Genomic DNA, 10939 nt, shown 5'->3' on the forward strand with positions numbered 1-10939 from the left:
ATTTTTGCCCAATGGCGAGTAGTTCAGCAATACAAACTCAAAAGTTATCAAACAGTGGTCGGATAAAGAGGGATTCTGTGGGAACACCACTAAATGTTCAATTTCAATACCATACACCAAAACAAGGTCAAGGGTGTGGTTAAAACAGTGAGTCGGTTCATGAACACTCTGAGAGAAGCCGATGGAATCTAACAAAGAGATAAACGCAGTACTGAAGCTGTCATTCTCAACATCCACATGAATATTAAAATCCCCTACAATAATAACTTTGTCTGTTTTAAGGACTAAAGTTGACAAAAACTCTGCAAATTCAGATAAGAATTCAGAATACGGGCCAGGTGCTCGGTACACTATAACAAAAAGAATTGATTGCAGTGATTTCAAACTTGGGTGCGAAAGACTAAGAACAAGACTTTCAAATGAGTTATAATTTAGTTTAACATATCATCTTGGAAGTCCTGAGTTTACTTCACTCCATACACTTCCATACACCGCACCAGCCTCCTTATACTGACTTTGTCGCTCGTCACCTGACTTTTCCTGCCACCAGAGGTCATGGCCTAAACAAAAACCTATATATGGGTCGTAAGCTATATAATAATCCACCTATATGGCTGAACATTTACACTAATCATGTGAAACTCATGAATCATAAAGCAATCATAGTATCCATCAAAATATTTTTTAAAAATTACAGAATTCCAGCAGCCCTAGTTCAAATGCAACCAGACATTTGTCTTTCCTCACAAAGAGGTGGCGTGACGCAGGATATAATCCAGATGGGATCCAAAACAAAGACAACACATGCTGTTACTGAACTAAAAATGTAAAAGAGGGAGTGCTCGTGAGCACAGCAGCAATTAAATCCCAAAACATTTGTTCTTTTAGATTTCAAGACCACCATACTACCTGGGAGAACACACCGATTTTGTTTGTGTCCACCGTCAGCTAAACGCTGGTGAGCCAAACTTTGTCTTTGCTCACGACATCATGTCACCTCACAGTCAGGAGGCGCTAAAATTAAAACCCACTCGTAATAGAGCTAAAAATACGACGGCATGTATTTTATCAAGCAGCAGCTCTCATGAGTGACCCAAATATAATTTACTTTAATAAAACTGTACTTTGGTTCCAACGTTGTAAACAAGGCGAGAATGCATGGATTAGGATTAAAGTGTGTGGGAAAGAAAAATAACATGACAGGTATCAGAGTGTACACACTGACCCTTTAACTAAACTTACAGCGTATCTATTTTTGAGGCGACAGCAGTAAGTCAAACCCCAGGGTCCTGTTGCAGATAGACAGCTTCCCTGGAGACAGCTGAGAGAAAGTTTCGGTTTATTTTTTTCAAACACATCTCATCGTCATACAGTAGATTGTTCAGTGGTTTCATGTGGGAAATATTTGGTATTTTTTCTTTCAAAAACAACATGAAGAAACAACCTACACTGTTTATAAAAATGGCAAATTACAGTTAAGAAGACATCAGAAAATTTTAATAAACTGCACGTTGAAAAATGTGACAGCTTTAATTTTACTAGTTTCATTTTACAAGGAGGACATTTAAGTGGAAGATCAACAAAAAGGCCTCCTGACATTCCTCATAAAAAATCATTGTTTCTCTTCCCATGATTATTCTCAAACCAGTCAATACAACCACCACCCCCCCCACCACCTTCTCTGTGAAACCATGTAACCTGCCTCATAGTCTACTCAACATCAATCTGCCTCACACAGCTAAAACCTGCTACAGTACATCATCTTCAAAATGCAGAGTTGAAATCCAGACATCATAAAATTGGACATTTTCAAACTTGTAGAAAAAGTGTAGTTAAAATCAAATGCACAGCTTAATTTTTACAAAACCTTCCATTCCACCTGTGTTGTGCAGATGCACCCCATCACCAACAATGATATTGGACGATTCTGCAAAATCCCTGTAATGCTGTTTTTTTAATTATTATTTTGTATCTAACGACTACGGTATGGTTACAGTTTAGAAAAGATGGTGGTTATGGAAAATAAACAAAGGTTAAACCTGCAATAACTGATTATTTTTAGCCAAATTGGTGGCAGCGACTCAACACTGACATATCATCACCTTTTAAGTATGTGTTGGATCTTGCTTATTTACAATTTCAGCATTTAAGGTGCAACAGCAACTTTTATTTGGAATTGTGTTTCTGTTTTTGAATGCAAGTCCAGAATTTATTCTCTTTTTGGTCTTCACCATCTTCTGAGGGAAATATCTGTCTTTTTAGCGGCTGAATGCTCCACTATGTTCACCAGCCAAGGGAAGCTACAGATTCAAGTGATAATTCTCTGTAGATTCATTACTACGACCACTTTCACATTGTTATTATAAAAAAGCCTAGCCACTTTAAGATGAGTCAGCTCAACACTTGTTTATGGTCCTATATCCTGCAAAAGCCCTGGACGTGAATCAGGAGCTGCAGATTCGTCCTGCAGAATACCTGATATTTCAAAATCAGCAGCTTCTAATTAAGGTTGTGATTTCCTACATTTCCCAGAATCCCATTCCACAACCCTTCAGGAAGGGGATTGTCCAAATCTTCTGCCTCTTCAGTGGTGGATATCCCCCTTTATTTTTGCTTTTTGATACTTAAGAACTGTTTGTTTTGAATGGCTGAATCATTTCCTGCTATCAGACTTTACTGCAGCTTCTAGAAATAGATGGATGTGACCTTTTTCTGCAGGTCATGGTCCATCTGTGGAAACAAGACCAGCAGCAGAGTCTGGTCTGCTGAGGTCGGCCTTGCTGCGACCGACTCAACATCTGAACATCTAACACTACAGATGAAAAACTCTGAGATGATGCATACTGTAATAACAGACAAAAGACCAGCCGGGGGTGGGGAGGGTGTTCAACACTTCTGACAACAGGAGGTCGAGGGGGGATTTCCATGTAGCAGCCTCACCCACAACAGTATCTGATTAAAAAAATTCTTTTCTATATTTGCTGCACATCTGCAAGCTAGCTTTATTCATTAAGCACCTTGAGAACTGATTTATATGTAAAAGACAAGGGGAGAGAGAAGATAAAAGATACGAAGAACAAGCTGAATTATGAAAGATATTAATGTGATATATTTCACGAGGGCCAAAAATAAATATTTATTGGTACAAATATGCTCGAAAAGAGCTTTTAACACTTACAGTCACATTTTCTGATCAATAGAAAGCCGGAATAGACAAAAAGGAAATCCGTTATGATTTAAAAAAAAAAAGAAACTATAATTTTAGCCTATTAAGATATTAAAATGACTGCAACATTCGTGTAAGTTTAAAACACTAAAAAGCACAGAAAGATTATAAATCCCACTACTGCACGACAGTAAGTCCTGAAAACATTAAAGGAGCACTTAACTTCCGATTTACTGCAGCCAACAATGTTTTTGTGTGTATTAAAAGCTGTTTTTCTTACAGGCTTTGCTGAAACAATTAAATTAGTTAATCACGGTAATTCCCCATTAAACTTAGCCATGAAGCTCCAAACTAAATCGTTTATCGCAAATCGTTTTGTCATTTGTTCAAAGAGTTGATCAATCAGGCAATAATCAATACGTATCAGCATCATGTGTGTTAATCGATCCCTCGGGCTGTTTCTTACCTTCTGGCTTCTCTCCGTCCAGTCACACTGAGACTTGGCATGACTTTCAAGAAGGTAAGAAAAGTTTGGGAGGAGAAGGGGGGAAAAAAAACTCCCACTCCTCTGACCGGTGTCAAGTTACATAAACTGTAAAATACGTTTCCGATTTAGGATTTCAAAATAAAATACCAGTGTATTTCGTATTCGTCTTTGGTTATTTTGTTTTTTGGAAGGGGGTGTTGTAAATACAATGCATATTAGTATTATATCTAAAAGTTTAGGTTTTAGGTACTCTGTAAACGTTGAGCTCAACACAAAGCGAGAGTAATGCAAATGTTAATATCTGCCACATTATTTTTTCTCTACACAGAAGATTTTTTATAACTTGTATCAGTTTTTTCCATATTTATATATTTTTATATTTATTTATGTCAACTGGATGTTTGTCTACGTGTAGCACCTTATCACCAAAATGTAAAATACAACTTGGCAATAAAGCTGATTCTGATTCAGATTTTTTATCAATACCTGTGCATGGATTGCCTGCGATGGACTGGCTGCCTGTCCAGGGTGTACCCCGCCTTTCGCCCGATGTCAGCTGGGATTGGCTCCAGACCCCTGCGACCCTGTACGCAGGATAAGCGGTTGGATGGATGGATGGATGGTGCGTGTATTGTCAAATATAAATTCTGCATGCTGTTTATACATGCATACTGTACATAACCACCCACGTCATGTATATAAAGTAATCTATTATCTTTTTTATATTGTTTATAATTTACAGAACACATGTGTTGTTCCTATATATATAGTCATCTCTTTTTATCATCCACCTGTTTAATTTACCTAAATTTACTTTATTCAGCTTCTTTTCATGTCACAGGCTATGATCATAGAAAACTATCACTCAGAATGACTATTCTTGATTTCCATTATTTTACCACATAGTGATTTATACACAGCTTTAGTTTTTCTTCATTTCACTACAATATCAAAATTAACTATTGCGCAAATTATGTAACCCCTGTTGTTATGTTGCATTGCTAATCAGCACAAGAGGGTCTGACAGCAAAAAACAGAATTAACATTTCATTTCAATTTCGATTCAATATACTTTATTGGCATAATTATTTAGATTTAACAATGTTGCCAAAGCAGAACGTCACATTTTTAAACAATAAAAAATAAATACAAAATTAATAAACTATACAATGAAATAAAAAAGAGGAAAAACAAACTAACTAAAAACAAAATATATGTTATGTTGAAAATATGCCAATATCCATATACTTAACGGAGCTTCTTCACGTTCATACTGCAGCTAGAGTGCTGAGATCCACCAATCTCCTCCTCCTGGATGTACCCAGAAGCAGACTTAAAACCAGAGGCGATCGAGCCTTTAGTGTAGCTGCCCCTAACCTGTGGAACAACCTGCCAGTCCATATCAGAACCGCCCCAACTCTCAAATGTTTTAAATCACTGTTAAAAACACATCTCTTTTCTTTGGCATTTCCTTCGAGTTAAGTATGTTATTATTCCGCAATTTTAATATCACTATATGTAGTATACTGTATATTATAATATTTTATTGCTGTACTTTTACTGTGTGAGTAGTGTCTTGTTGTTGTATTTAACCTGTGAAACACCTTGGCCAACCTTGGTTGTTTTAAGTGTGCTATATAAATAAAATTGATATTGATATTGATATTGAATATGTCTCATTTCTATACTGTAGTGATACATTGTTTCCTGGATTCTCTCTGAGTATTTCTGTACTGTGGTATTTCCACTGATCTTTTCTTACTAGAAGCTTACCCATTGTGCGCTCTTGTTTTGAAGGAAGAATGAAGTCTATTCCGGTCATGTCCTGTCTAACTGATTATTTTGACGTAGCTTTCTCATTGAGTTTGCCGCTGATTAGAGTTTGAAGGAATCAATGACAGACAGCTAAATCCTCCAATGAGGAACGAGATCCTGAGCCTCTGGACGTTGACGACAGATGGGCGGGGCTCCTTCGTCAGTTTGGCGCTAAAGGTACTCCTATTTTGATATCTTTTTATATAGTCTATGGTTGATATTCACATCTGTATTCACTTATGGACGCTGTAGCGATCCACCCTTATGTTACAACGTTATTCCGGGAGTCATAATGTCACAGAAATCCTTGTCACGACAAATATTTACCCGCTTATAGCCCTCTTTACTTCTGTTTTTAGTTTGGGTAAGGAGGGTTAGGTTTAGAATCTGAACATCTATTGATGTGATTCTTAGGGCTGTTCACGTAAAGCTGCTTACTCAACAGTTTAAATGTTTGCTAGTCACAGTTAGAGACAATGATATTCTTATTATTATTAAGCTATCATACTTGTTAATACGAATACCGTTAGAAAGCCTCTTAAATTGCATTATCTTCCATCCAACACCTGAGGACGCTGTTGTATCTCAGGTTGAAGGCAGTCAGTGGATTTCTGTAGCCATGAAACCAACTCAGCAGTCTGAAACAAACTAAGTTGCTGTCTAATTTACTTAAAGGCAAACACATTTACTTCAGATTGTTGAAGGCTGTGTAACAAACATTTTCTTTTATATATTTCAGTAAACCAAAATAAAATGTCAATAACTGATCCTTTCTAGTGAAGTGAATAATTTTAATTCATTAAGGCACACAAGGTATGAACACAAGTTAATTAGTCTATTCTGACTGAACAATCACAGTGTCATCATCATTCAGCTTGAAGTCAATGGCAGCCAGGTGTAGGTAATCCAATTATCAAATCACATCATCACTTTCTGGTCATTTACATTTTTAACAAAGACAAATCTCATAAATGTAATATGATAAAGTGTTAATTTACTGTGCATTTACTGTGGGGGCCTAACCGTGCCCCCACAGTAAATGCACTGTCTAAATGTAAATCAAGATAAAGTTAAGTTTTAGTTTAGATTGTTTGTCTTTCTTTCCCACCCTTGTTCTTTGTTTTTAAATTTGTCATGAGTTTTGTTACAGCAAATGTTGTCATCGGGGTAAGAACTGGCCTTCCTCCCCTCAACCAAAATCTGATCTCTGAACAGTAACAAAACAATAACTATCACTGCTGCTGTGAAGTTTCACTACATCTGGTTTGTATCAGTTGCTCTCGGAGACAACTCAAACTATGAGAGAAACAGACACAGTTTTATTTAGTTTTAGTTTCCACTGCCTTTGACTGAAGCAGTTTCTTTTAAATTTTTTTATAAAACTCAGCTGACATCTTCTAGCTTATTAAATAGTAAGTATCTCAAAATCTGTCATTGAAATTAGAATTATCTGGTCTATGTGTCTTATTTCTTTGGGATAGGGTGAGGTGAGTAGGATTACAGAAAAAGAATTAATAATATTATTATGATACAATAATATTTCAATATTTAATCAATGCTTAAGTTTGAAAGAAATTTATCTTTTCTCTGCTTTGTTTGGAGTGTAAGTATGCGGTTTATATTAAGCATTAAAGTTCTTGACTATAAAATTCAGAACAAGGTCCACTTGCTACCTTTTTCTTGAACTTTCAACCACATCTCATGGTTTTCCTCACTGTCTTGGAGTTTGATCAAGGCAGCCATTCACATCCAATGCTAAAGGCCACCTTTGACCAGAAAAATGAGTTATAATACCTGGTATCACATAACAGAAGCTAACTCTTTAGGCTGAGGCAGCCCATGTGATGTGGGAAAAGTTAGTAAGTGGACCTTGAGTTGAGTTTTCTTATTAAACAAGGGAAATAAAAGGCTTATATAACGACCTGTTGTTACATGACCAAAGCAAATTCCATCCAGTGAGTAAGCACGTGAAATGTGGTTGTTTTAATCAAATTAGGTTAAAAAGAGGTTACCTACCTGTTATCACATAAGTGACACAAACCATTCACTGAGGAAGCCCATGACACGTGGTTGAAAGACTGGGAAAAAAGGTAGTAAGTGGACCGTGAGTAAATTTTTTTTGGTCTAGATTAAAAAAAGTTTTATATTACGACTTGTTGTTACATGACCAAAACAAATTCCATCCAGTGATGAAGTTGTTGTTGAAAGCCTAGGAAAAAGCTAGTAAGTGGAATTTGAGTTAATTTTTGTTTTTGCCAAACCAGGTGGACTGTAGTTCCCCTTCGAGGGAACTCGAACTGACGACACTATGGGAACGCCTCTGGGCGGGGCAGGGCTGAACTATGAATGAAACTACTCCAATCCTATTGGTGTTGCTAGAACGGTAGCGTGTGACGGCGTAACCGGAGGCGTATATAAGCACGCCGGCACACAGGACACATTAGCTTTTTTCTATTCTGCAGGCACTCTGAGTATGTTTGGAAGCTCCACTATCGAGAAAGTTGTTGTCTTACCTGGAAGTCCTGACGAAGCAGTAGAGACCATGTCTGGTAATCAGTTCCGACAATGTGTTTTTCCATGCCCACGCTACATCGTGGCTGGGGAGACTCATGAGATGTGTGTTTCCTGTCTGGGGATGTCGCACCCCCAGGCAGCTCTCGAGGGGGCTGCCTGCGGCCATGGCGAGGCCCAGTCCCTGAGGGTGCTGAGGTCTCGTGCGTTTGAGCATTATCTCCCCCGCCGGTCTGGGTCCAGGACGGCGACGGCTGAAGAGAGACGAGCTCAGCCCTCGGCTAGCTCCTACCGCCGGAGCCAGAAGCGAAGCGTTGCTTCCCGTAGTCCCTCTCAACATACCTGGGACGCGAGGAGATGCTCTCGCCCACAGCCCCCCGAGAAGACGGGTCTGAGGACCGTCATTCAGTCTCGGCGGGCTCGGGGGAAGAGGTCCTGAGGTTTCGAGTAGGGGGGCCCACCACCACCACCCCCCCGACAGAGACTGACCGAGGTCCCCATCCCTCAGGCAACAGGCTCTGTTTTCCCGCCGTCTTGGCACTCGGGACACGCTAGCCGCCAGCGAGCTCTCACCAGTCTGACCGCCTCGAGGGGTTGCAGCTGGAAAACGATCAGGCTCACATACCGTGGGTTGCCGGCGAGTTTTCCCTGGCAGTCCTCCGCTTCAGGGTGCCACCGGGGACCTACGCATAACACTGGCCACCAGCCCCGAGGGGGCTTATTTCCCCGCCTCACGTCCCTCTGAGGAGAGACCTGCTGTCCCAGGCGGAGGGCCAGATCTTTCACCCGCACCCCGCCCTGTAGCAGCTATGGGTCTGGCCCCTGAGGGGGCGCAGTTCCTAGAGGCGGGCCTGACGACAGGAGCAGTCGAGACGCTGCTCAGCTCCAGGGCCCCGTCCACGAGAAGGATGTACGGCCTAAAGTGGAATGTGTTCACCACCTAGTGCAGAGAACGGGCGGTGGACCCAGTTACCTGCTCAGTAATTGTGATACTGGAGTTCCTCCAGCACCGTTTCTCCGCTGGCCTCTCCCCGTCCACGCTCAAAGTGTATGTGGCTGCCATTGCAGCATTCAACGCCCCTCTGAGTGATGGTCCCTTGGGGAGGCTTCCACTGGTCATGTGCTTCCTCCGTGGAGCCGGGAGGATGAGACCCATGACTCGTTCCAGGGTTCCCACCTGGGACCTGGCAGTGGTTCTCGAAGCGCTGGCTGAGGCCCCCTTCGAACCCCTGGAGTCGGCTGAGGCCAAGCACCTGACCCTTAAGATGACCTTTCTCCTCGCTATCACCTCTCTGAGGAGGGTGGGGGATCTCCAGGCACTTTCGGTGTCACCCCGATGCCTGGAGTTTGCCCCGGGGAGGGTCAGGGCCATCCTGCACCCTTGTTCAGGTTATGTCCCTAAGGTTCCGGCCAGACTGGCAGGGTCCACGGTGCTGCAGGCGTTTCATCCCCCACCTCATGTGACGGCGGAGGACGGGAGACTTCATCTGCTCTGAGTATTTACACTCTGAGGTCTTCCCGGTGGAGGACAGCAGACCAGTTGCTGGTGTGTTTCGGGTCCCCTAAGGCTGGGCTCCCCGCTTCTAAACTCACCATCAGCAACTGGATCTGGTCTAGACCATGCTCAAAGATCAGTCTATTGTTGTTTTTTTGACGAGGACAAGTACGTGTGAGAAATACCTAAAGCTATAATACAAACACTTATGGGGTCAGCTACTCCAAGCTAGATCTGTCTTACCTTTCCCTGTTACATCAAATAAGACACCTAAGAAATATTCTCAACACTCAGGAACTTCATATTAATGAGTTGACAAAAACAAGCAGAGAAGCCAAACTTGTGGTGCCAATGCTCATTATTGAAAATTTTCCAAACGTTTGATACAGTATATAAGTTTTCATCATTGGAGTAGCTATGACCTATGATTGTGCAGCTGCTCTTGTCACTTCTTTGACTCTTGCTTAGTCAAAGCCATGAGTGCTTCCTTTATAAAACTAATTATCTTACCCATCTACAAAACTCAGTACACATTTACAAATATAACATTATACACCGAAACACACATGAACACAGGAAGAACATGCAAACTCCACACCCATGGCTGGATTCAAAACTGCCTCACAAATTGAAATTAATTAATTACTAGGATGTAATACTCACTCAAACACAGACAACACGTCATGTTAATTAATAAACATTTTTACTTCGTCAATTAACGTTAGTTCGCTAGTGAGAATAAATCCTTTGAGTGCACAACTCACCGCTTCAGCAACGCTGATGGCATCACTTCTCAGCTCCAGACTTCTGATACCATTTCCTCCGCCGATGCATCGGTGAAACAGCCGTCAGTAAAATGCGTGTTGCAGACTGTATATAAAACGGTGCCAGGTGAAAGTGCGACGCATTTTCTGTCATCTGTCCTCCAACACCACACGCACAGATGCCATAATGAAAATGAACAGTACAATAAACCAAGGGGAGGAAACTTAAAAAATAAAATGAAGACCCTCTGTTAGCTAACTTTCTGCAATAACTATGCTAGCTAACTACACCTGGCTAACTACAACTTAGTTAACTTAGCTAAATCTGTGCGGGTGTTCCCGATTGCCACGTGCATGGTCGTCGGCGAAGTTTCCTGTGCTAACGGAGTTTACTGCACCACGGACCAGTCCCCTGGTTAACATTCCATACTGTTCTGTCCAGAGGTCTGTATTTAAAAATTCTGCCGAATCAGTTTCTCATCAGCCTTTGTCTTTTCCCATCCGAACTATTATTTTTCACCGATGGGTAACGGATGTTAATCCAAATGATTCTGATGAAAATGAAAATAAGTAAAATAACTTTTCTCCTGTTTATCGGAAATGAGCTTAATCCCGGGCCTGACTCAAATACTTTCTTGACAACTTTAGGCATATTGCATCTGTGGGGATTATATGCATATGCAAACTATACCAGATTTTTT

The 10939-nt window shown here is 40.8% G+C and overlaps 1 protein-coding gene across 2 annotated transcripts in view; it reads right to left on the reverse strand.

The window, feature by feature from the left end:
* The window catches only part of kank3 (KN motif and ankyrin repeat domains 3), a 48888-nt gene extending 45212 nt beyond the window's left edge, over positions 1 to 3676 (reverse strand). Inside the window, exon 1 of one of the 2 annotated variants that reach the window (XM_046049028.1) lies at positions 3633 to 3676. The gene's annotated coding sequence lies outside the window, so the exon portion shown is untranslated. Of the gene's footprint in view, positions 1 to 1242; positions 1322 to 3632 lie in introns of those variants that run through there. The other variant, XM_046049027.1, reaches the window with a different exon arrangement.
* Between the last annotated feature and the right edge of the window lie 7263 nt (positions 3677 to 10939).

The sequence above is a fragment of the Micropterus dolomieu genome, linkage group LG05 (assembly GCF_021292245.1).
Source record: "Micropterus dolomieu isolate WLL.071019.BEF.003 ecotype Adirondacks linkage group LG05, ASM2129224v1, whole genome shotgun sequence".
Taxonomy (NCBI): Eukaryota; Metazoa; Chordata; class Actinopteri; order Centrarchiformes; family Centrarchidae; genus Micropterus; species Micropterus dolomieu.